Raw genomic sequence first — 27445 nt, forward strand, 5'->3', positions numbered from 1 at the left:
ATAGACAGGAGTCCGCTCACTGTAATTGGCCACAAACTAAGGGGAGACAATGGCATAGTGTTAATGTCTTTGGACTAGGAATCTAGAGGCCCAGGCTAATACTCTGGGGTCGTGGGTTCAAATCCCACCACAGTAGTGTTGGGAGTTTGAATATTGAATTAATAATTCTGGGAAATAAAGCTCGTAAGAGTGACTACGAAACTATCATTGATTGTTGTAAAAACCCATCTGGGTTCACTAAAGTGAAATCCAGCATCCTTACCTAGTCTGGCTTATGAGTGACTCCAGATCTGCAACAATGGACTACTAGCAAGCCAATTAGTTCAAGGACAATTAGGGATGGGCAGTAAATACTGGCCTTGCTAGTGATGCCCACATCTCGTGAAAGAATTTTAAAAATGCAAATATCACCTCATCATCAGTATAAAAATTAACTTCATGTAGGTATAATTTAGTTAACTGCAAAACAGTCCAAATAGTGAAATGTGATTCCTGAAACATTGAGTGGAAATCCTGAAATCATAGAATCCCAAAAGTGCAGAAGGAAGCCATTCAGCCCATCACACCTGCACCAGCAACAATCCCACCCAGGCCCTATCCCCGTAACCCCACATATTTACCCGCTAATCTCCCTGATACTCAGGGGCAACTTAGCACGGCCAATCAACCTCACCCGTATATCTTTGGACTGTGGGAGGAAACCGGAGCACCTGGAGGAAATCCACATGGACACGGGGAGAACGTGCAAACTCCACACCGTCACCCACGGCTAAAACTGCGCCTGGGTCCCTGGCGCTGTGAGGCAGCAGTGCTAACCACTGTGCCACCGTGCCACCCACATCCCACAATTAAAATAGATTTTAAATTTCTTAATGACAGTAAAACATTGCTCCTGGCCTTAAAACCAGAACTCAGGGCTACTTTCGAGTTGTGTGCTCTTCAAATTGTCTGCGCTTTTGAACTCTTGTCACCTTTTTTGTGAGCTGCTGTAAGTATATCGCTGGCATAAACTCTCGATTCTATTTTAATCTGGATAAGTAGGCTGAATATTTTTAGTCTTGATGTCGTTCTTCTCATTAGGTGGCGAGGCCCAACGATAGGAATAGACTTATCATCATGTGGCGGGGATTCGAGACAAGTCACCGCACGGCCAAAAGACAGACATAAAACTCAAATCCAGCATTCGGTAAGGAGAGAGAGAAAATAATTCTACAGAAGCGAAGAGTGAGTGGAGGGGGGAAGAGGTGGGGTAGTGTATGAATAAAATCTAGCAGCTGGGTGATCTAAATGTGGGTCAGAAGCATTATGTGCACTTGATAAGACTTCCTCTTGCGTAGATGATAAGGTGAAGGTGTGGGAGGGGCTTACTGGCAATGATCCACATGTGACAAAATTGAGTAAGAAGTCTCACAACACCAGGTTAAAGTCCAACAGGTTTATTTGGTAGCAAACGGCACTAGCTTTCGAGGCGCTGCTCCTTCGTCAAAATTGAAACATTTTTCACCGTGGTGGCTCGCTATGCCGCATCCTAATTTACTGTTGTGATAAGTGAATCATAGATAGTTACCCCTCCCCCGGCTCACTACCTCGGCACTGTAGAGGTCTGAGGATTCTCAGAATGGAAGGTGACATTGGAACATGTCCAAATCACAAACAATCCCACCTTAATCAGGCCTCATTAAAGCACAAACACTATTCTTCCGTATATAAAAAAGACAGGATACCCAACTGTGCTCGGGAGTGAAATACTGACTGATTGTTGGTCTGATTTGATGTAACAAATAGGGTTTTAGCAGAGTGTTTGCTGGGGAGAAAGGGGGAAAGAGTCTTTTCCTTCTGATTTGCAGCCACTCTATCTGAGCTCGCTGCCTGCTCATTGAGCTTTAAGAGACAGGAGCTGAGTGTTGATGAGGGAAAGAGAGAGAGAGAGAGAGAACATTCCCAGCCTAGGCAGTTTTTCAGAAGATGCTTCAGAGAGACAAGGTCATTTTACTGACAAATCAAACATTTCATTGACGGCAAATAAATGAGAGTAACACTGAGAAAGCAAAGCCCTTTTCCATCTGATAGGTTCTAACTCCATATTCGCTCCAGCAATTATCCATGCCGGATTTGTCCCTTTTAGATTACAGCAAAACTAAGTCTGGTAAATTCATCGAAGGCTGGTGACATTTGTCTTTATCACTGAAGCATAACTTAACTAAAGAATCTAATTGGGCTGTCAAAATGTTTAATGAATTTTGAAGATTGGAATTTCATTATAATGAAAGATTTCTCTGGCTCAGCAGGACCCCAGTAAAACGAACTGAGGGAGCTCACACTAGTGTAAAAGCAGCTGTTGATAAGCGTGGCAGCTCCTTGCATTTATATAGCATCTTTAATATAACAAAGAACAACATCCCCTGGCACTTCACTGAGGTGTAAGGAAAAACACTTTCAGAGTCAAACTATAGGCACGATCTTACCACCCATTTATATTACTCTCCTATTGCAGCGAGGTCGAAGAATTTGGCAGCCAGCCATTTGCCCTCTGGCAAGGGCCTTTCTCCTTGTCTGCAATGTCAACAAGTTGTCCTCCAGATGAAGTGCACCTTCCTTTAAGAGGCTCTTTAGCAACCCCACAAAATTCACTCCTCAATTAGTGAACCTTGAACTGCACTCCCCCATGCTTCTATGGTTGAGCTAACCACCAGCTGCAGAGGTATCTGGACCAATGGAAATTTAAATGCTAGGCAGTGGATAGTTCTGCCTCATCACTTGTAAGTGAGATGGCCGGAATGCTTTTTAAAAGGGGAAGAAATTATGGTTGGAAAAGGATAGGGCATGTGAGTTATGAGGGAATGTGAGTCATGAGGGATGCAGGAAGCGATTAGAGATGGTAATGATATAGGAAGATATCAGTTTTGAGAAGAAGGCATTAAAAGTGATGGGATGGTGGGATTGTCCTCTAAGGAAAGATTGAAGTCACTGGGCCTGGACCCTCTGAAGTTTAGAAGAATTGAGAGGTGATCACCATGAAACAGACAGAAATCCTACAGCGCTCAACAGGGTAGATGCACCGAGCATGTTGTCCCTAGCTGGGAGGAGTTGAGAACTGAGAGTTCTCAATCCAGGGAACACAGTTACAAATAAGTGGCAGGCCATTTAGGACTGAGATGAGGATGAATTTTAGGGCTGAGAAGACTCAGTCATTGAGTATGTTTGAGGCCGAAATCAATAGGTTTCTGGATATCACAGATACCAAGGGAAAATAGTGTAGGAAAATGGTGGTTAGGTGGAAGATCAACTCTGATCTTCAAGACATGGATGTTAGGGAACTTGGGGAAATAAATAGTGATCTCTTGAGGAGTGTATGTATTACAGAGAAGGAGGTGCTGGTTTTAAAGCACATCAAGGTAGATAAATCCCCAGGACCTATAAAATGATGAGAGGATTAGATAAAGTAGATAGTCTAAAGGTAGGGGAGCCTAAAACTAAAGGGCATAGGCTTAAGGTGAGAAGGGAGAAATACAAAAGGGTCCAGAAGAGCAATTTTCTCACTCAGGTGGTGACTGTCTGGAATGAGCTGCCAGAGGCAGTAGCAGAGTCAAGTACAATTTTGTTTTTTGAAAAGCATTTAGACAGTTACATGGGTAAGATGGGTATAGAAGGATATGGGCCATTTGGGACTAGCTTAGTGGCATGGGCAAGTTGGTGGAAGGGCCTGTTTCCATGCTGTAAACCTCTATGCCTCTATGACCTGATAAAGTGTACTTCAGGACACTGTAGGAGGCTAGGGAGGAACTTACAGGTCCCCTAGCAGAGCTATTTGAATCATCAGCAGCCACAGGCGAGGTGCCTCTGATTGAAGGGCGAGAAATGTTGTGCCTTTGTTTAAGAAGGGCTGCAGGGAAAAGCTCGGAGACCCCGAGAGCCTAACGTCTGTAGTGGGTAAGTGGTTGGAAGCTATTCTGTGAGACAAGAGTTACAGGCATTTAGAAAGGCAAGGACTGATTAGGAACAGTCAGCATGGCTTTGAGACTGGAAATGATGTCTCACAAATTTGATTAGGTTTTTTGCAGGGGTAACCAAGAAAACAGATGAGGACAGTGCAGTTGATTTTGTCTACATGGACATTAGCAAGAACTTTGACAAGATATTGCATGTTAGGTTGTTGTAAAGGTTACATCTCAGAGTCCAGGGTGAGGTAGCCAAATGGATACAAAATTGGCTGGCTGATAGAAGGTGGTTGCAGAAGGTTGTTTTTCAAACTGGAGGGCTGTGACCAGCAGTGTGCCTCAGGGATCGGTACTGGGACAAATACTGTTATTTGTCATTTCTACTAATGAGAGGCATGGTAAGTAGGTGACACTAAAGTTGATGGCATGGTGGACAGTGAAGAAGGTTATCTAGGACTGCAATGGGATCATGAATAGTTGGGCCAGTGGGCTGATGAATGGTGGATGGAGTTTAATTTAGATAAATACAAGGTGATGCTTCTTGGTAGATCGAACCAGGGCAGGGCTTATTCAATTTATGGTAGGACACTGGGGAGAATTACAGAACAAAAAGATTTAGGAATACAGGTTCATAGCTCCTTGAAGGTGGAGTTATAGGTAGACAGCATGGTGAAGAAAACATTTGACATGCCTGGTTTCATTGGTCAGAACATTGAATACGGGAGTTGGAACATCTTGTTGAAGTTGTACAAGACATTGGCAAGGCCACACTTGGAATGCTGTGTACAGTTCTGATCACCCTATAATAGAAAGGATATTATTAAACTAGAAAGAGTACAGAAAAGATTTACTCTGATGCTACCGGGACTTGATGGTTTGAGTTATAAGGAGAGGCTGGATAGACTGGGACTTTTTCCCCTAGACCGTAAGAGCTTAGGGATGGTCTTATAGAGATCTATAAAACAATGAGGGGCATAGATCAGCTCAGTGGTCAACATCTTTTCCCAAAGGTAGGGGAGCCTAAATCTAGAGGGAATAAGTTTAAAGTGAGAGGGGAGAGATACAAAACAGTCCAGAGGGGTAATTTTTTCACATGGAAGACGTTGAGTGTCTGGAACAAGCTGCCAGAGGTAGTAGTAGAGGTGGGTACAATTTTGTCTTTTAAAAAGCATGTGAGTTATGAGGGAATGTGACAGTTACATGGGTAAGTTTGGTAAATAGGGATATGGGCCAAACATGGGCAATTGGGACTAGCTTAGTGGTAAAAACTGGGCAGTATGGACAAGTTGGGCTGAAGGGCCTGTTTCCATGCTGTAAACATATATGCCTCTATGATCTAATTGAATAGGAGAGCCAGCTTGAGTGGCTGAATGGAAATTCTCCTGCTCCTATGTTTTTAATATTGCAATGTTGCAGCAAGCCTACTACTTATAGCCTGAGCACAATCCTAACATCTCACCTTGTCACCATATACCTTCCTCACTAGAGAAATATATCCAATTTCCTTTCCTATTTTCCTTAATTAACTTCCCTCCTCATTTTTTCTACAGGACTGCTATAAAAAAAAGTTCCACCTAACCTCCCTATTTCCCTGTAACAGTCCCAACATTGTGGTAATGAAGTAGTACTAGTTAAGGCGAAGTAGTACTCGTTAAGCTGAAGTAATACTAGTTAAGGTGTAGTAGTACTAGCTAAAATGAAGCTGAGAGTGGAAATTTCTGAGGAATGATTGTTGACTGGTTCTGAAAAAATGTTTATTTGTCTTATCACCATTATCTGTTGACATAAATAAGGGCCGGCGAAATATCTGCCCACCCGATTTGATTTGTAGCACCTTCTCAAACTGAACCTCGGTGCTATACTTCAAGAAATGAATTTTCCAGTCTTTGGGAACTATAAATAAGTCATAAATCACAAACAAAGTTTGCAGAAAATGACAGCTCGAAATGTCAAAGATGTGGAATGAATCATTCAGGTCTCCTGAGAGTAGCCTGTGTTTCATAACGGGGCTTTCATTTAACGGTAAGCCGCAGACTTCTCCATTTTCACTGAAATCTTCTCAAGCAGGGACTGAACACAGGGCACGTGACCTGGCACACAACTTCACGTGAGCACAAAATGAGAAAATAAACTCATCGATTAAAAACAATGGTATCACTTTACCAGATTCCTCCTTCAGATGGCAAGGGACACAATAAAAAGACAAAATGAATGTCAATTCTGATTTTTCTTTCTAAAATAGGCTGGATAATTGCTGCAGTTGGTCTTTTACTGAAGCCCTCGTCACTTGGTGTGCTAGGTCATACATCAAGAAGCCAAGAGACGAGCTATCACAATGGTCAGAGTGTTGACTTTCCACCTCTGGACAAACCTTTGAGTCTGAAATATTCTGAAATGTGATTTTCCAGTAGAAATCTGAAGTATTATTGCTAGACTATTAATCCAGAGCCTCAGACGATATTCTGGGGACCTGGGTTCAAATCCACCATGGCAGATGGTGGAATTTTAATTCAATAAAAAATATTTGGAATTAAGAATCTATTGATGACTTTGGGTCCGATTTTACCATCACGTTACACCCGTTTTCAGGCGTAAAAACTTGGTAAAGTCAGGCATGAGGTGAGTAGTGTGATCCGCAACTATCTCCGCATCCGTTCCCCCTTTACCAAGCGCCTAAAATGGGCGTGATCGGGACTGCGCCCAAAATTTGCATGCATTAAAATTGACTTAATGAGCTGGATGCCCAAACTTACCTGCACTTCCCCCTTTCCCACCGCATTCGCCCATCCAGATTTGGCGCGAAAGAGACATAGTCCACAAAGGCCCGATTCAGGCGCTCCAGCTTCTGAAGAGGTAAATTCAGAGCTTCCGGCGACTCACTGACTCAGGTTAGTGAGTGGGGGGAAGGGGTGGGAGGGAGGTGGGTCAGCTGGCTCTATGGTGGTGGGGGGGGAGGGAGGGCCCGCTGCCACTCTGCGTATGATTGTTGTGGGAGTAGGCAGGCAGGGGGTCGTGATCGGTAAGGGGAGGTGGGGAGATAGGGGGGACAGTTAAGTTGTGGGGGTGGGACAATGTCTGTAGGGAACAGGGAGAGGCATTATCCAGCCCGGGAGCGATGTGGCAAGGGAGCGTTTTCTATTTGTTTTACTGCACATGTGCAGTTGAAGGCTCCAATTGAAGCTGCAGTGTTTTGGGCACAATAAGCCCCACCCACAGGCTTGTTCAGCGCGATTCAGAATCACTGCTTTCCTCAGGCAGCATGTGTACGGGAGCACCACCAAATGCGTCTAAAAATCAGATCTGAAACATTCCCAGATTCAGCACTTCGAATCAGAATGGTAAAATAGGGCCCTATGAAACCTTTGTAGATTGTTGGAAAAACCCATTTGATAGGGGCAGCAGAGCGGCACAGTGATTAGCACTCCTCCCTCACAGTGTCTGGGACCCGAGTCCGATTCCCAGCTTGGGTCACTGTCTGTGTGAAGTTTGCTCGTTTTCCCTGTGTCCGTGGGGGTTTCCTCTGGGTGCTCTGGTTTCCTACCACAGTCTAAAGATATGCAGGTTAGATGCATTGACCATGTTCAATTGCCCCTTAATGTCAGGGGGTTAGTATGGTAAATAAGCAGGGTAATGGGGAAAGGGCTTGGGTGGGATTGCAGTTGCTGTAGTCTTGATGGACCGAATGATCTCCTTCAATCAATTCTTTTCAGCTTGGCCAGCTCCTCAGTTTTTTGTTTCTTGTCTGAAAGACTGTTTTGATAGCTGGCTAGGCTCTGGATGAGATGATTTTGTACAATCTTGCTTCTGTGTTGCAGTCCATAGCACAGAGGATTGCATAGTTTAATAGCAAAGGTAAAGTCGCCATTGTGCCAGATGACAATAGGCACTGACTGGTGGTGATTCCAGCCTGAGGACCACCTCACCTCTGGCTGAGGGACAAGGTTGAGAAATCGAGGCCTTCATGAAGAACCTCAGTTGGTATGGGAATTGAACCCATGCTGTTGACGTCGCTAACCAGCTGTCCAACCAACTGAGTTATCCCAATCCCCAAAACTGGCAGCAAATTTACAGTTTTCCTTTGCATGGCTCCAAGGATGGCTGGTTCTGGGAAATGCAAATACCAAAGAGATATTGTGGAGAGACACCGAGGGGTAGATATTGATATAGGGGTAGATATAGATGATGCAAGCTTTTTGAGTGAAAGATGGATTTGGCGCAACAAACTCACCAATGCCGTGGTTTATGAGCTAAAATTATCAGGCCCATTTTTTTAGGCATCCGACGTGGCCAGCTAAAGCAAACATGCTACACTTTGCACAGGTTAATAGGGGGCCTACACCTGGTTAAGGACCCCTCTGAGAATTGTTTTTGCCTAGGATATGCCTGTTGTACTGAGGGTTCTCCAGCATCCACTATGCCTGAAGTAATGGCTGATACCAACAGTATAAGTTAAATTTACAAAGCGATTTTGTGAAGCCAGTAGAGGAGCAGACACACTATCTGGATTCCAGAGTCATTGTGGTTGGTCCTCACAACCCCGACATCTCATTGACTCTCCAAAGACACTCCGCTTGACCCCCATCCTCCACTGAGATCTATCTCTGCTCACGAGGTATGTGACTCGTCATTCATCAGAGTGAAACACAGTAGCTGCACGTGGAGGTGTGATGGGCATCCAGGAAGTAGTCAAACAATGTGACTGTATTCAAAATGCTGAGTACTCATCAACGTGGCAAACACTAATGCTTCCCAAGTAGCAGCATCAAGAAGACCAAGGCTATGGATAAGACAAATCATCTGCAACAGTGGACAGTGCCAAGGTGCCCCCTGGGGATTGCCACTTGGGGGCCAGGCTGGCACTCCCAGCTGACAATACCCAGAGGGCATCCTCCTTGCCCCCAACCTCCTAGGGGGTCTCCATGGCTTCCCTTCACCCCAGCAGGGTCTGGCCCCAAACTCCCCACTAGTGGATGCCCGCTGCATAGCCTCCATTTAAATCTCTCGGCCTGCTGCACTGCTCGAGAATCACCCCCATTTCAATTGAGTTTTTCAATATAACAATGATTGTCAAATATTATGCAGGTTTAAACATGGAATCATTTCTAAATATCTGTCAATAGAAGATTAATCCAGGAGGGATTACTGCACGTAGAATTTGTTTTTCTTGATTTATTGGATTATGCCTAATTTTTGTAATCAGTTCCAACAGAGTTTGATGTAATAAGGTTATGGAAAGGGAAATGGGTTGTTCTATTTCCTAAAGACAAACGTGTATTGTTGAGTGTTTATATAAATGATGGCGAGGAAAATGCATTTCCTCTAAATTATCTCCTATCATAAATGTCCCTGGCTTACACACCTTCTGTTTTTTGTAAAGGATAGCTCAAAGGGCTCTCTTAATAACAGTCTTGGCTGGTGCTCAGAAGCTACGCAACCACAAACAAACCATCTGCCTTTCTCTCTCGTCTCCTAACGCATTGGACTTTTTCGATCTGATCTCTAGGTAAGATTCTGAACAGAGACACTGATAGAATTGCATCCTGCCGTTCCACCTCTTATTCCTTAATGCTGTAATGTCTGCTGTTACAGCATACCTGAGAGGCCATTCAGCCCCATTCAATGCCAAATGCTTCATTGGAAGGCTTAAGGGCGGTTGGATGAGTGTTGGTGAATGCTCAAAAAGGTTTTGGAAAATCAAATCCAGGTTTAAGAACATGCATGTGGAATGTTTAAAAATTTTATTCTGTTTTGAATTAATGTAGAGGCAATAGTAACATTTGTTCCAACAGTTAATTTGAAAGGTCTAAGTTTCCAACAAGCAAAGAAACAAAGTACAACATTAGAGCCAACAATATGCACACAGCATATGCAAGATTCACTAAAGTTCAGAACCGAAGGACATAATTAAAGAAAGAAGGTTAAAAATGATGGTTCATGGTAGACATATTCCACAGATGAAGTAAGAACATACATGTTTAAGTATTAATGCCACTCGTAGGCTTACATTAACACTGCAATGAAGTTAGTGTGAAAATCCCCTAGTCGTCACACTCTGGCACCTGCTTGGGGACACTGAAGGAGAATTTAGCCAGCGTGTCTAACTAGCACATCTTTCGGACTGTGGCAGGAGACTGGAGGACCCAAAGAAAACATGTGCAGATGTGGGGAAAATGTTCAGACTCCACACAGACAATGACCCAAGCCAGGAATTGAACCTGGGTCCCTTGCGCTGTAAGGCAGCAACGCTAATCACTGTGTCATCATACCAAAATTTCCAGAGTGGCTTCCTAAATTAGTCTCTTTTTCCCTCTTTTGCTGCCTCTCTCAGGAGATTATGTGCCTGACATGTTGATAGATGGGATAGACTTTTCTTTCCTCCAATTGGTTTTTTCTCGTCCCTTCCATCTGTATCTATGATAACATCAATCTACAGAGTTAGGAGTTAAGAATCTGTATAGTTTTGAAATGATCACAATAAGGCCGGCACAGTGGTTAGCACTGCTGCCTCGCAGCGCCAGGGACCCAGGTTCAATTCCCAGCTTGGGTCACTGCCTGTGTGGAATTTGCACGTTCTCTGCGTGGGTTTCCTCCAGGTGCTCCAGTTTCCTCCCACGGTCTGAAAGATGTGTGGGTTAGGTGCATTGATCAGAACAGATGCCGGAGTGTGACGACTAGGGGAAATTTCACAGTAACTTCATTGCAGTGTTAATGTAACCCTTACTTGCGACTAATAAATAAACTTTAACTTTTAATCACAATGCCAATTCTACGGTAGTGCTAATCATTATTACTGCAAATATAATCAAATAGTCTTCGAATAAAACTCCTCTGGTATGTCAGAGTTAACCTGCACCTCACTCAACGTTATATTGTAGCTTTACCTTTGGTGAACCTAAGTTAGCTGGGGACAGTAAGGGTGCAACCTTACCTGCTGTTCATGCCGCATGCCCGCTGCAGTGAGATTGAAGGACTTGGCAGCCAGCCAAATCTCTATCCCGTTGGCGTGAACGGTGGGGTAAGATTCTGACATAAACACAAGACGTGAATAAATATATTAGGCAATTTAATCCACTCAAATGTGAGGTAATGCATTTTGAAAGGTCTAACACAGATAGGAAATATACAGTAAATGACAGAACCTTAAGAGTATTGTTAGATAAAAGTATCTGGGTGTACAGGTATGCAGTTCACTGAAAATGCCAATGCAGGTAGAGAAGATAGACAAGAAGGCATAACAGCATGCTTGCCTTCATCGGCGGGGCATTGAGTTAAAAATTGGCAAATCATGTTGCAGCTTTATAGAATCTTAGTGAGGTTTGGAATATAGTGTTCAATTCTGGTCACCACATTACCAAAAGGATGTGGAGGCTTTGGAGAGGATACAGAAAAAAATGACCAGGACGTTGCCTGGTATGGAGGGCATTAGCTATGAGAAGAGGTTGGAGAAACTTGGTTTGTTCTCACTAGAACGACAGAGGTTGACGGACAACCTGATAGAAGTCTACAAGATTATGAGCGGAGAGTCAGAGGCTTTTTCCCAGGATGGAAGAATCAATTACTAGGGGGCATATGTTTAAGATGCGAGGGACAAGGTTTAAAGGAGACGTATGAGGCAGGTTTTTTAACAGAGAGGGTGGCGAGTGCCTGGAACTCGCTGCTGGGGTCCCAGCAGTGGAAGTAGATACGATATTGACTCTTAAGGGGCGTCTTGACAAATACATGAACAGGATGGGAATAGAGGGATATGGTCTCCGGAAGAGTAGGGGGTTTTAGTTCTGTCGGGCATCATGGTCAGTGCAGGCTCGGAGGGCCAAAGGGCCTGTTACTGTGCTGTAATTTCCTTTGTTCTTTGTTGCATTGAATGAGAAGTTTGATTAACACATGATGGAGAAAGGTTGAGGAGGATGTGCTGAAACAGTTTGATAAAGAAGAGGGGGCCAGAGGCCAATGTGAAACATAAACACCACTAGGTGCTGGTGTGAGGCATGAATGATATGTTTCAGTATTGTAAAAACAATCTTAAAAATAGTGACTATTCTTTAGGCTAATGCGGGCAGGGGGGTTGGGCAGGGGGAGGTGTGTTGAAACAAAAATTTGGTGAAAAAAGGGGGTCAAGGTGGGGAAGAGAATTTGCTGTATGAAGCTTTTTAACTCAATGTTGAGTCCAGAAGGTTATAAAGTGTCTGTACGGATGATGAGGTGCTGTTCCTCCAGATTGCACTGAGCATCAATAAAACATTGCAGCAGGCCAAGAATAGAAATGTGGGCATAGAAACAAAATGATGAGTTGGAACGGCAAACGACAGGAAGATCAGGGTCATGCTTGTGAATTGAGCAAAGGCGTTCCTCAACAGCCCCCAAGTACTTTTGGACCCATGAGTCTTGAGGCAAATGCTCTGGGAAGCATGCTCAAATCCCACCTTCGAAGATGGTCAAATGTGAAATCAGTCAAAAGTTGGAATGAAAAGTCTACTGATGGCCACAAAACATGGTCAATTGTTGTAAAAACCCATCTAGTTCACTAAAGTCTCCTATAGATAGAAATCTGCTGTCCTTACGTGGTCTGGCCTACATTGACGCCAGATCCACAGTAACATAATTGACTCTTAAATTACTTCTGAAATGGCCTCAGTTCAAGGGCAATTAGGGATTGGCAATAAATGCAGCCCAGTCAGTGACATTCACATAAAATGAGTTAAAAAAAGTGGATAAAATTAATGAAACTTTAAATGATGTACTTGTAAATTTATTATCCATTGCAAAATGGCCATTATAACTCTTATTTTAGAAGGGAATCATAGAAATCCTACAGTGCAGAAAGAACCCATTCAGCCCATCGAGTTTGCACCAACAACAATCCCATCCATACCCTATCCCTACATAACTCCATGTATTTACCCTGCTATTCCTCTGACACTAAGGGCAATTTAGCATGGCCAATCAACCTGATCTGAGCATCTTTGGAGTGTGGGAGGAAACTGGAGAATCTGGAGGAAGCCCATGCAGACATGGGGAGAACGTACAAATGTCACACAGTCACCTGAGGCCGGATTTGAATCCTGATCCCCGGTGCTGTGAGACAGCAGTGCTAACCGCTGTGCCACCGTGCCACCCCAATCATACATTGTATATGGGAACTAAAGATATGGCAAGTTTACATAAGAACATAAGATAAGAAATAGGAGCAGGAGTAGGCCATCTAGCCCTTCGAGCCTGCCCCCCCATTCAATAAGATCATGGCTGATCTGTCGCTGCTCAGTTCCACTTTCCCGCCCTCTCCCCATAACCCTTAATCCCCTCTCTTATCAAAAACCCATCAACCCGCGTCTTAAAAATATTTAGTGAGGCAGCCTCCACCACTTCAACGGGCAGAGAATTCCAGAGATTCACCACCCTTTGAGTGAAGAAGTTCCTCCTCAACTCCGTTCTAAACCGCCCCCCCTTTATCTTGAGGCTGTGCCCCCTAGTCCTACTGTCTTTTTTGAGCGGGAAGAGTCTCTCCACCTCTATCCTATCCATCCCATTCATCATCTTAAACGTCTCAATGAGATCTCCCCTCATTCTTCTAAACTCTAACGAGTACAAGCCCAGTTTATTCAGCCTCTCCTCATAGCTCAACCCCCTCAACTCCGGTATCAGCCTAGTAAACCTCCTCTGCACTCCCTCCAAGGCCAAAATATCTTTGCGCAGGTGCGGCGCCCAAAACTGCACACAGTACTCCAGCTGCGGCCTCACCAATGCCCTATACAGCTGCAGCAAGACCTCCCTACTTTTATATTCAATCCCCCTCGCTATGAAGGCCAGCATCCCATTCGCCTTCCTGACCACCTGCTGCACCTGCAAGCTGGGTTTTTGCGACTCATGCACAAGGACCCCGAGGTCCCTCTGCACCGTCACCTGCTGCAGTTTTTCGCCCCGTAAGTAATAGTCCTTCCTACCATTCTTCCTACCAAAGTGGACCACCTCACACTTGCCAACATTAAATTCCATTTGCCATTTCCTGGCCCATTCGCCCAGCCTATCTAGATCCTTCTGCAGACTCTCCACACCCTCCGCACAATTTGCCGTTCCCCCAATCTTGGTGTCATCAGCAAATTTCGACACCCTACACTCGGTTCCCTCCTCCAGATCATCTATATAAATGGTAAAAAGCTGAGGCCCCAGCACTGTTAATTGTAGGGAATTTCTTTGAAATGACTTTGAGAGATCCAGGGAGTGAAACATATAACCTAACAAAAAATAGCCTAACTTTAGAAAGAGAGTTAATTGACTAACTAATTTATTGGAGTTTGTTTTTTCAGAGGCATCACAGGCCTTGAGCTCTGGGAAATGAAAAGTGAAATCGTGTTTACTTGGATTTTCAAAAGTCCTTTGGCAAGATTCCAAATTGGCGATTAATGACAGAGATAATGAATCAGAGAGTAGGACATGATACACAGCTCTAAATAAAAACAAAATTAGCTTAAAAGAGGTGTCAGAGCGTCAATACAAATTGGCATGCTTCAGGATGGGAAGATATATAAGCACAGGCACTGACCCCTGAGGCTGTGCAAATTTTAATCTGTATTAATCACTTGGACAGAAGTAATCATAAGTTTGCAAATGGTACAAAACAGGAAGCAGAGCAAATAATAAGGAACAATACAACTTGATGCATTAGAACAGGAACTTACTAGACGGTTCAATGTTATAAGGTAAATTTTGCACCATTAAAAGGTCTTTCCACTGGTTGGGGTTGATTCGTAAAGGTCATTTGTATAAGACCGTAGAAACTAGAAGCAGAAGTAGGCTATTTGGTCCGTCGAGCCTGCTCCGCCATTCATTCTATTCATGACTGATCATCAAATTCAATATCCTGATTTCCCTCCTACCCCCATATCCCTTGATCCCTTTAGCCCCAGAGATATATCTCATTCCTTCTTGAAATTACACAACATTTTGGTCTCAACTACTTTCTGTAGTAGTGAATTCTACACATTCACCACATTCTGGGTGAAGAAATTTCTCCTCCCCATAGTTCTAAAAGGTTTATCTTATTTTCAAACTATGACCCCTAGTTCTGGATTCCCTGGGCATCATCAAAAGAATGAGGAAGAACATTTATTATTAGGGTTGTTCAGGCATGTTGACACATTCACTTTACAGATGGAGGCATCCAATGTAGTCAACAGCACACACATGTAAATTCTCAGTTGGATGTAGAAACATAGAAACCATAGAAACCTTACTGTGCAGAAGGAGGCCATTTGGCCCATCAAGTCTGCACTGACAACAATCCCACCCCACAGCCCTGTGTGGGGCGGCATGGTAGCACAGTGATAGGGGCAGCACAGTAGTACAGTGATTAGGGCGGCACGGTAGCACAGTGGTTAGCACTGCTGCTTCACAGCTCCAGGGACCTGGGTTCAATTCCTGGCTTGGGTCACTGTCTGTGTGGAGTTTGCATGTTCTCCTTGTGTCTGTGTGGGTTTCCTCCGGGTGCTCCGGTTTCCTCCCACAGTCCAAAGATGTGCGGGTTAGGTTGATTGGCCGTGCTAAAAAAAAAATTGCTTCTTAGTGTCCTGAGATGCGAAGGTCAGAGGGATTAGTGTGTAAAATATGTAGGGATATGGGGGTAGGGCCTGGGTGGGATTGTGTTCAGTGCAGTCTCAATGGGCCGAAGGGCCTCTTTCTGCACAGTAGAGTTCTATGATTTACCCTGTTAATCCCTCCCACCTACACAGCCTGGGACACTAAGGGGCAATTTATCGTGGCCAACAAATCTGGCCTGCACATCTTTGGACTGTGGGAAGAAACCATAGCACCCGGAGGAAACCCACACAGACTTGGGGAGAATGTGCAAACTCCACACAGGCAGTGACCCAGGCCAGGAATCAAACCCAGGTCCATGGAGATGTGAGGCAGCAGTGCTAACCACTGTGAGACCATGCCACCCTGCTCTGCCCACCATATTGGTAAAGGCCCCAGTACAGGCATCCAGGTCCTTTGCATCATACATGCTGCAGCCAGTACTAAATGTTTCTTTATGAACAAACCAATGGTCCTTGCCTCTTGAAGGATAAGCTTTTTTTTCAGCATTTGCATGCTCACTTGTGATTACACTTATGTTGGTCGAAGAAATCAGAAACCTAACATCTATCCAAGCTTCATTCCCCGATTGGATTGCGACTGACGACAGCATGCATTCAGATTGACCGCAAATTAGAGATGCAAACTTCCAGGATCAGAATTATGGAATAATTGAATGGTTACAATACTGAATTAGGCCATTCTGTCCATCATGCCTGAGCGACTTACCGAGTCTCACGCCACTGTCTTTTCCCCATAGCCCTACAAATTTACTTTATATTATTCATTCGTGGGACATGGGTGTCGCTGGCTGGCCAGCATTTATTGCCCATCCCTAGTCACCCTTGTTCAGAAGGCAGTTGAGAGTCAACCACATTTGCTGTGGCCCTGGAGTCACAAGTAGGCCAGGCCAGGTAAGGACAGCAGATTTCCTTCCCTAAAGGACATTAGTGAATATTTTCTCTTCTGACAACTATACAATTCTCTTCTGAAGACTTTCATTGAATATGTTCCTAGCACATTCCCAAGTGGTACATTCTACATCCTGATCACTTGCAATGTCATTGTTGCTCCTTTTGCCAATAACCTTAAATTAGTGGCCTCCCATTCCAGGCCTTTCCTCCAATGGTAACACTTTCTCCCTATCTACTCAGTCCAAAGCCCTCATGATTGTGAAATCTCCTCTTAACATTCTCTTCTCAAAGGAGAACAGACTCAGCTTCGACAGTCTGTCCCTGTAGCTGAAATTCCTCATCCATGGTACTATTCTAGTAAATCTATTCTGAACTGCCTCTAATGTCTTCATATTCTGCCCAAATCATGGTGCCCAGCATTGGGCAGGACAACCCAAACCAGTATTAGTCATTGCTGGGCTCTCCCCGTTACCACAGTTATTACAGTCACCAGATGTTCACGGGAATTGTAGAGTCTCCTATTACTGTTTAGCTACATATTAATGGTCATATGTGAGACTCCAACCCCATCAAAATATTGTGTAACTCTTCTAAATGATATTTGTTCAAAAGATTGTGACTAGCCTGGCGTGTTCACTTCTATAATCCTGCAACAACCAATGGAAATATCAGGAGATGATTCAGCCATTCAAACCTCTTCTGCCATTCAATGAGATTTGTATTCTAACTCCCGCCTGCCCAGCATGGTTCCATAGCTAAAAGTTCATCTTCCCCGGTTTAGCGTGTGGGGAACATCATCTGTGGCCTGCCTACACCTGTTCCATTGGAGGGGGACGGGACATAAACTTGATGCTCCCACCTCTTTACTATAATTCCAGCACGAGACGGAGTGGGTTCTTCACTGCTGACTGCCTCTACACACAGCATTGCCAGTGTTGAGATTGGACATATGGAACCTGAATTTCCATGGAGAATTTCCTGATCTATAACTTTGGGTGGAGTCTGGCAGAACTCCCAGAGAAATGGGAAAGATGACCATGTTCCATTGCTATGGCACGGCGCCAGGAGAAATTCAAAGTCATGGCTTTAAAAGTCTCATTATTTGCTGCGTTTAATACATCCTTTTTCATTTCAACTCAATTATTTTGGGGGAATTGATTGCAGATAAAATGCCAGATGATAGCCTGAATCTTAAAAGTCACAATTAAGCTTTGATATAATTCCGTAAACTTGCAATTAAAGATATTCCGACCATTTTCAATAGGACCATTATGGAAGCCTTCAATATTAATAGGGGATGAATCTCTTCAAACAATTTACAATCCTTGGGAGGATATCTATAAAAGGATTTCTAGAAATATTTATTTAAAATTCTGCTCTGGGCAACTTTGATAAGAATTGCACTATTTTTGGCCATGTTTAATGAGCGTATTGTTCATAGGGGAGGCAATGGTCTAGTGGTATTATCACTAGGTTATTAATCCGGAAACTCAGCTAATGTTTTCGGAATCCGAGTTCGAATCCCGCCACGGCAGACGGTTGAATTTGAAGTCGATTTTAAAAAAAATCTGGAATTAAGAATCTACCGATGACCATGAAACCATTGTCAATTGTCGGGAAAAAACCCATCGGGTTCAGTAATCCCCTTTAGGGAAGAAATCTGCTGTCCTTACCTGGTCTGGTCTACATGTGACTCCAGAGCCACAACAAGATGGTTGACTCTCAACTGCCCTCCAAAGGCAACTAGGGATGGGCAATAAATGCTGGCCTGCCAGCGATGCCCATGTCTCATGAATGAATAAAAAAAATGAATGAAGCACTTTTGCTAGAAGAATAATTTGAAGACATTCCATTGCAGAGCAGCATTAGTGCTAGATATAAGCACTGTTTCATAGAATATAGTACAGTACACCACAGGAGCAGACCCTATGGCCCATGATGTAGTGTTGAACATAACATCAAATTAAACTAATCCCTTCTGCTTGCCCTTGGTTGATATCCCTCTATTCCTTGCATATTCATGTGCTTATCTAAGAAACCCTAAACACCCCTATCGTATCCGCCTGCATCACTATCCCTGGCAGTGCGTTCCAGATATCTACCACTCTCTGAGTAAAAAAATTTGCCCCTCATATCTCCTTTGAACTTTCCCCCTTAAGTGCATGCCCCTTATATTAGACATTTCAACTCTGGGAGAAAGATTCTGACTGTCAACCTATCTATGCCCCTCATAATTTTATGAACTTATACTTATGGTCTCCCCTCAGCCTCCGCCACTCCATAGAAAACAATCCGAGTTGTCCAGTCTCTCCTTACAGCTCTTATCCTCTAATCCAGGCAGCATCCTGGTAAACCTTTTCTGCACCCTGTCCAAAGCCGCCACATCCTTCCACTAATGTAGTGACCAGAATTAAATGCAATACTCTAACTGCGGTCTAATGAAAGTTTTATAAAGCTGCAATGTGACATCCTGACTCTCGTACTCAATGCCCCGACCAATAAAGGTAAGCATGCTGTATGTCTTCTTTACCACCCTATCTAATTCTCTTCCTGTGTTCACTGCTGGCAAGAATCCTATAAGTAGCAGCAGTCCCTGGCAAACATTCGCCACATAATAGTAGCGAATCCCATGATCTTTGTTGTGATTGATTAATTACTTCATGTAACTAGTCGATTTGCTAGCATCCATTAAAGGCTATACAAAAAAAAATTGGTCATCTACTTTGTCTGTTAGTGATGTTGATCATTTCAAAATGCATATGTGAGATGGCATGGAAAAAAATCAAACTATAGACTGCCTACAGTGCCATTCAGCCCACAGAGCCTGTACAGCCTCTTCCAAAAGAGCATCTTACCCAGGCCCACCCCTCTGTCCTATCCCTGTAGACCCACACATTTTCCATGACTAATCCACCTAATCTGCATTTCTTTGGACACTAATGAGCAATCCAGCACGGTCAATCCATTTAACCTGCACAGCTTTGGACTGTGCGAGGAAACCGGAGCATCTGGACACAAACATGGGGTCAATGTGTGACCTCCACACAGACAGTGACCCAAGCTGGGAATCGAACCCAGAATTGAGTCAGCAGTGCTAACCACTGAGCTGACTGTCTGCACCTCCCAAAACAGTTTCCTTTAATGTGACTTCAAGAAGCTATTACTGTGGAGAAATAAGTTATCCTGTGTTTAATACACTGTCCGCTGTCACCCAAAACACTTTTTTTGTTATATTCAGTGTTATTTTCAAATCCATTGGACAAAGTGGTAAAATTTTGTTTGCTGCTCCGAAATTTGCCAAGTACCCACAACATGACCTGTAAAAGCATGATGTTATTTGAAAACACATGATGCGCCCTTCCTAGTGTTACAATGTACATTGACCCCAGGCTGAAAACTCAACTCTTTAACTGGCCTTGTGCAATTGTTTTTCGAAAGTTTATTTATTTGTGTCACAAGTAGGCTTACATTAACACCGCAATGAAGTTACTGTGAAAATCCTCTATTTGCCACACTCCGGCACCTGTTCGGGTACACTGAGGAAGAATTTAGCACGGCCAATGCATCTTTCGGACTTTGGGAGGAAACTGGACCACCCAGAGGAAACCCATGCAGACATGGGGAGAACGTGCAAACTCCACACAGACAGTGACCCAGGATCAGAATCAAACCCAGGTTCCTGATGCGTGAGGCAGCAGTGCTAACTACTGTGCCATCATGCTTGCCAGCTCAAAGCAGGTGAGAGCTCATGGTGAGTAATGGTTTGAAGTGGCAGCCATTGAGTTGTCAAATAGGCAGGCTGAGATTAATTCAAGTAAGGGAGTGAAAAGTTGGAGGAACAGCACAGTGGGAGTATTCCTCATATTGGAGTGTCTTATTAGAAGAGTATATCCCAAGTCCACTTCCACGAGGGCAGGCAGCATTAGAGGGCTGAAAGGCTTTGAACATAGGGGGCTACAGTTATCAGTGGGCAGTATGTACTCACTCCTGCAGTGAGGAGGAGAGTGGGAAAGAGAAGTAGGTTTAACCACATGGAGTACAGCAAAAACCAGAATAGTAACAGTCTCTCACGGTGTGAGGGGACTTAGAAGGGGCATTGGGGTAAGGTTTGCAGAAGGTGCTACACAGTTAGAAAGGTTTGGGATGGCTGGGTACCATTGTGCCTGAAGATTCTGGGCCAGATTCTCCAACCTTGTCCACAGCTGGGATTCTCTGGGCCCATTGCAATGAACAGAGATTTGTCTGAGTGACTAATTCACCATTCTCACTGCATGAAGGGCTGAAGAACTGCAGCCTTTGTCTGACCAGGGGTGGTGGTAGTGGACCTGACTAGAATACTAGAGGAAGAGTAAAGGCCAAAAGGATTTTAGGGCCACTTATTGCTTGTGACAGTGGAGTTGACAAGGCATTCAATCCTTACGCCTACGCTCATTCCAAGATCACCTATAGACATCAGTGAGATCGCCCAGTCAGTGTCTATTGATGCATTATGCAGGTGGCAGCTCCCACGTACATGAGAATTGGACAATACATCAGCTATCACATTAATCGGGCCAGTCAGACAGAGAAGACAATAAAATTCGGGGTCATCACTGGATTCCCTCAGGAGCAGGGTTAATCAGCTGCATACACATAGCCATCAACATCCCACCAAACAGCCAGGAGCCTCTGTGAACAGGAAGGGATGCCACTCACTGAATGTTCAATTAGTATGCAACCCTTACATGAGAGGGGAGATCTTGTGCTGTAATGGATTGTATTCCTGCCTCTGAGCCAGAAGCTTCGGGTTCAAGTCCTACCCCAGGGACTGATGGCCTGGGAAGATGTGTTCATAATATGGTCAAACAGGTTGAGTGTCCACCTCCAAAATCCTTCCAAACATGTCAATGACTGGCAGTGACAGCGAGTGAGACTCCTGGCCTGCTATGCTTGATGTGGAGTGGCGTCCCTCAAACTAAGGAGAGCTTCAAGATTTTAGGTGTCCAGATCACCAACAACCTGTCCTGGTCCCCCCAAGCCAACACTATAGTTAAGAAAGCCCACCAATGCCTCTATTTTCTCAGACTAAGGAAATTGGCATGTCAGCTATGACTCTCAACAACTTTTATAGATGCACCATAGAAAGCATTCTTTCTGGTTGTATCACAGCTTGGCATAGCTCCTGCTCTGCCCAAGACCACAACAAACTACAAAAGGTCATGAATGTAGCCCAATCCATCACGCAAACCAGCCTCCCATCCATTGACTCTGTCTACATTTGCCGCTGATTCAGCAAATCAGCCAGCATAATCAAGGACCCCATGCACCCTGAACATACTCTCTTCCATCTTTTTTTGTCGGGAAGAAGATACAAAATTCTGAGGTCACATATCAACCAACTTAAGAACAGCTTCTTCCCTGCTGCCATCAGACTTTGAATGGACCCACCCTGCATTAAGTTGACTTTTCTCTACACTCTAGCTATGACTGTAACATACATTCTGCACTCTCTTGTTTCCTTCTCTGTGAACAGAATGCTTTGTATAGACCGCAAGAAACAATATTTTTCGCTGTACGCTAACACATGTGACAATAATAAATCAAATTTTAAAAAAATCAAAATCAAATCAAAAAAATAATGAGGCTCTGGTGACAGGCAAGAGACTTAGTTCAGGAAATTTTACCAATGGAAACAGGTGAAAGTCTGCCTTGGTGGACCACTAGGTGCAGATGCAGAAACATACAAACAAGGTGTGTGTACGATTCCCAGGAAGTTACTACAGCTCATATAAACCCTTGATTTCCTACAATTTGTGATTGTACAAAATCAGTGGAACCTCTGCAATTTTGCTGCATTTAAACATATTCCACAACAACTAGCTATTTAATGAACTGCATGCCTTGTTACTGCAAATACATTGTGCTGTTGTGACAAACTTAGTTAGGCACTGAACAATTGTGAACAAAATATTTTACCATCATTGTGAATTCTCAAATTCTAGTGTCTGGACAGATGGAGGTGCTCTTACAAGTTCTAAACAGGTACATTACAAATGTTCAAATTATATGTTTTTTCTTTGGTAGCTTTCCTGTCCTTAAGATGCTAGATGTTAGTGGTAGGGAAAGGAATATGATTGATCATTTAACATTCATCATCAGTATGAGAATCAAATATAACATAGGAGCAATGTCCAGGATTTTCTGATCTCGCTTGCAACCACTGCCAACAAGAACAGAGAATTTGGCACTCAGCCAAAACTCCCATTCGCTGCAGCGGGACTGGAGAATCCCAGCTGCTGGGAAGTTAGAAAATTTCGGCTGTAGGGAAAGTGTGGCTGGAATTCTTCGACCTCCCATCAGTGGGTTTCTCGGTAGCGAGAGGCGGGGTGCCGTTAGCTAGCTAGGATCTTCTGGTCCTGCCTGTGATTTCCCATTTTAGCCAGGCGGAAGTGCACTGCCAGCGGGACCAGAGAATCCGTCACTTACTAGCGAACAGCCGGTGAATTGTGTCAGCTCTGACCCACAAACGTATTCTTGTTCTAAACTTTGAAAAGCACCTGTGCAACAATCAAATGTCAAAATGGAAGGGTCAGCCAGGACAAAATACACAAACTTCATCCAAAAGCACTGCAGTGATAAAGGACAACTGTCAGATGAGTGAATATATTGGTGGCCAGAGCAGACCAACTGTTTATCCAACCAGCATTAGAATTTGATGTAAAAATAATTCACTTCAGTGAGTGCTTGAAGGGAAAGGCGCAGAAAGATTTCAAAAGATCATCTCAGGGTGCAAGCCCATGAATTAAAAACGCCCGAATAAAAATGTGTTAACTAAACTGGAAATAGTAATTCATTAATGGAAAGATTGTAAATTAATGACCGGGTTTGGGGTCCATTTGACATAATGTAAAAATAATAGGTGGGATCTTATGGCCCCACTCATCCTGAAACCATAAAATCCAGCCCGAGGTCAACGGACCTTCCCATTGTCCGCCCCTCACCCGCTCCTATTCCTGTGGCTGGCCAGGTGGTAAAAATCTGGCCAATTACTTCAAAAGATTGAGTCACTAAAGAATGAAAGAAAAATCACAAGCAAATTAACTGAGAGGCACCATTGAAGAACATCTCATTCGCGGAATATGTAGCATGTTTAATACCATATTATTGAATATGCAAGATAAATCTAAGCACAACTAATAATTAAACCAGAAATGGATGAAAAGGCAAATTAAAATGGAAAATTGCAATATGGGAGGAATGAGAATTGAACTTGGGAGGAAGGCAAGGACAGGTGAAAACAACTTAAAAGAGACATCAGTGATGGAAAATAGGCCCTGGAGATGAGAATAATTAAATAAGGCAAGAACAATAATAAGCATCTGTCAGTACCAGAAGAGAAAAAAGATTAATTAGAAGGAAAATTAGCATTCTAAAAGATAAAAGTGAAGAAGGTAATTAAAATACTAATTAAACCTCCTTCAGAAGTATTCATTAACGTGTACAACAAAAATATTGTTGTCTGATAAAATAGCTTAGCAACCTTAAGGTCAATGTAGCAGATATATTAGACAAGGCAAGAGAGCTAAAGTCAAACAAATCCATTGGGAATGACGATAATATCTGAGGGAATTGAAAGAGAACATTGGCGGGGGGATTAAAGGAGCATCATGGAAGAACTGAAGCGAATTAATAAATTACTACAGGGATGGAAACAGAAATATGTGAAAGTTCTATTTAACCCAGGGCATGCAAACGATGATGAACTGGTAAAAACCCTCTGGTACATTCAACCTGGCCCAAATAATATCTGTCACGCTTTATCCCACCTGAAACCATATGATCTACTAAGAAAGGCAATAAGCATCAGATTAAAAACCAGATCAAAACTAGACACAATTTTCCAAGTCTAATAAAAACTTATACAAGAATACTAAAATAGTATTTCTGAACTGATAATTAGTTGTCCTATGAGTTGTCCCAATTATCCAATTGCTCTATCTCACGTTTCACGGCGTTACTCAAGCACAAAACACAGAAAGACCGAGATATTTTTCTTTCCCAGCCTTCTTTAATACTCTTATAGTGTGCATGAATGTTGAGCACTCATAAGGAATATAGGAACATGAGCGCAGGAGTAGTCATTCAGTCTCTCAAGCTTGCTCCATCAATTAACTAGATCATGGCTAATCTTCTACCTCAACGTCATCTTCCTACACTGCCATTAATATCTAGAAAACTATCAACCTCTGATTTAAACATTCTCAATGACAGCTTCCACAGCCCTCCAGGGTAGAGAATTCCAAAGATTGGCCACTCTCTGAGTGAAGAAATTCTTCCTCATCCCAACCTGACCCCTATTCTGAGACTGTCACCCCTAATTCTAGATACCCCTGTAAGAATGTAGTATACTTTAATGAAACCACCTCTTATTTGGTGCAGACTCAATGGGCTGAATAGCCCCTTTCTGCACTGTAGGGATTCTAGGTAGTAGCTAGAAGTCAGAATGTTCACTGATGACTGTACAATATGCAGCATCATTCATGGCTTAGATGTTGAAACAGTCTGTGATTATATGCAGAAAGACCCGGACAATACCCGGACTTAGGCTGACAAGTGGCAAATAAGATTTATGCCACACAAGTGCCAGGGAATGACCATGTCCAGTAAGAGAGAATCTAAATACCTGTCCTTGGCATTCAATGGCATTTCCATCACTGACTTCCCCTATATCAACATCCTGAGGGTTACCATTGACCAGAAACTGAACTGGACCAGTCATATAAATACTGTGGCTACAAAAGCAGGTCAGAGGCTATGAATTCTGCAGAGAGTAACTCATCTCCTGACTCCCCAAAGCCCATCCAAGGCGCAAGTCAGGAGTGAGAAGGAATACTCTCCATTTGGCTGGATGAGTGCAGCTCCAACAACACTCAAGAAATCTGACACCAGTCAGGACAAAGCAGCCCTCCTGACTGGCACCCCATCCACCATCTTCAACATGCACTCCCTCCACCACTGATGGACAGTGGTAGCAGTGTGTGTACAGTGTGCATTGCAGCAACTCACCAAGGCTCTTCCAACAGCTCTGTGACATCTAACATCTGGAAAGATAAGGAACACCACCAGCAAGTTCCCCTTGATGCCACATGCCATATTGACTTGAAACTGTGCCACATTTCCTTCATTGTCGCTGGGTTAAAATCCTGCAATTCCCTTCCTAACAGCACTGTGGGTGTTCCTACACCCCACATGGATTGTAGAAGTTCAAGAAGGCAGCATGCCACCATCTTCTCAAGGGAAATTAGGGATTAGCCATAAATGGCTGCCCTAGCCAGTGACACCCACATCCAATGAACAAGTAACAAAAATATTATCTATGGCATAGGGCACATGCGAAAAGCTTTGATGAAGCTCCACATTCTAATTAAGATGAAAGGCATCTCAACCAAATGAAAGGAAAACTGTTCATGGAATCGTAAGGGAATAATTGTGTAATCTATAACCAAGGTCCCTCAAGTGGTTCAATTGTATTGCAATTATTTCTGAAGGTAATTCAAGAACAGCAGCCCCTTTACTCTAATTATGAGGAACAGGAGAATTATTGCAAAAGTCACTGGTGATAAGTATGCTGTTTCTCCAGCTGTTAGTTCCAATGTGTTGTGGAGAATGCTTCAGACTGACAGAGGTAATTAACAAAATAGAATCACCAAGGTCAATTCACAGAGCAATCTTGTCCTTGTTTCATTCAATGAGTAGACTATCAGCATGTGATGTGATAGTTTACAGTGTTAGGCTAAAGTGATGTTACTCATAGGTTTCAATCCTAAAAATCTGAGATCCTTTTGGCAAGATTGTGGTCGTAAGACTACAAGCAGCACGGTGGCACAATGGTTAGTTGCCTCACAGGGTTCGATTCCCAGCTTGGGTCACTATAAGTGCTAAGTTTGCACATTCTCCTCCTGTCTGCATGGGTTTCCTCCGGGTGCTCCGGTTTCTTCTTACAGTCCAAAGATGTGCAGGTTAGGTGAATTGACCGTGCTAAAATTATCCCTCAGTGTGTCTGAACCGGCGCTGGAGTGTGCCAACTAAGAGATTTTTATGATAACTTCATTGCAGTGTGAATGTAAGCTTACGTGTGACTAATAAGTAAATTTAAAACAGAAGTAGGCCATTTAGTCCATCGAGTCTGCTCCGCCATTCAATCACGGCTGATATTTTTCTCATCCCCATTCCCCTGCCATTTCCCCATAACCCCTGATCCCCTTATTAATCAAGAACCTATCTATCTCTGTCTTAAAGGCATTCAATGACCCGGCCTCCACAGCCCTCATGAAGAGGGACAAGACATTGTTTTTCTGAAGCATTAGCGCTTCTGAGGCGGACTGGGGTTTCCCTTTGCAACTTCACATCACACCTGAAGATAGCACTGCATCATGGCATCACGCAGCAGAGTTCTCACTTCCACGAACAACATATTGTACTCCAGCATGAAGAAGGTTTCCCGGGGCTTCATGCAGATGCTTATAGGCCACACCGGATACTGAAGGTTTGTCTTCCTTTCTGCAGGATGCCACAAAGGGATTGCAGCTGCAACCTTTCTGAAAGTGGACGATTTTTATCTCTGTCACTGAAGGTTGATTGAGATAATGGCTGGAATTCTCCCATCCCACCCGCTACAGGAATTGTAACGGGATAGGGGTGGACCATGTGAAGATCCATTGACCTCGGGCAGGATTCTCTGAGTTTGAGGCGAGCATGGCCGGAGAATCCCACCCAATATTTTTGCTTCCGTTTGTTAACCTGTTTGTCTGTAAAGAACAAAGAAAAGTACAATATAGAAATAGGCCCTTTGGCCCTCCAAGCCTGTGCGAGCATGATGCCCTCACTAAACTAACAAAAACTTTCTGCCTTCACTCGATCTGTATCCCTCTATTCCCTCCCTATTCATGTGCCCATCCTGATGCCGCTTAAATATTTCGAATGTGCCTGCTTCCTCTGGCAGCACGTTTCAGGCACCCACCACTCTCTACATGAAAAACTTCTCCC

General features: G+C 43.6%; 1 long non-coding RNA gene across 1 annotated transcript; it reads left to right on the forward strand.

The window, feature by feature from the left end:
- Positions 1 to 1119: 1119 nt before the first annotated feature.
- Positions 1120 to 26776, forward strand: LOC145355685 (uncharacterized). Its single transcript, XR_013889032.1, has 3 exons — positions 1120 to 1186; positions 9316 to 9441; positions 26699 to 26776. It is a non-coding gene; the product is annotated as an uncharacterized LOC145355685 (long non-coding RNA).
- The last annotated feature ends 669 nt before the right edge of the window (positions 26777 to 27445 follow it).

The sequence above is a fragment of the Carcharhinus amblyrhynchos genome, chromosome 20 (assembly GCF_965287045.1).
Source record: "Carcharhinus amblyrhynchos chromosome 20, sCarAmb.v2.hapA, whole genome shotgun sequence".
NCBI lineage: Eukaryota > Metazoa > Chordata > Chondrichthyes > Carcharhiniformes > Carcharhinidae > Carcharhinus > Carcharhinus amblyrhynchos.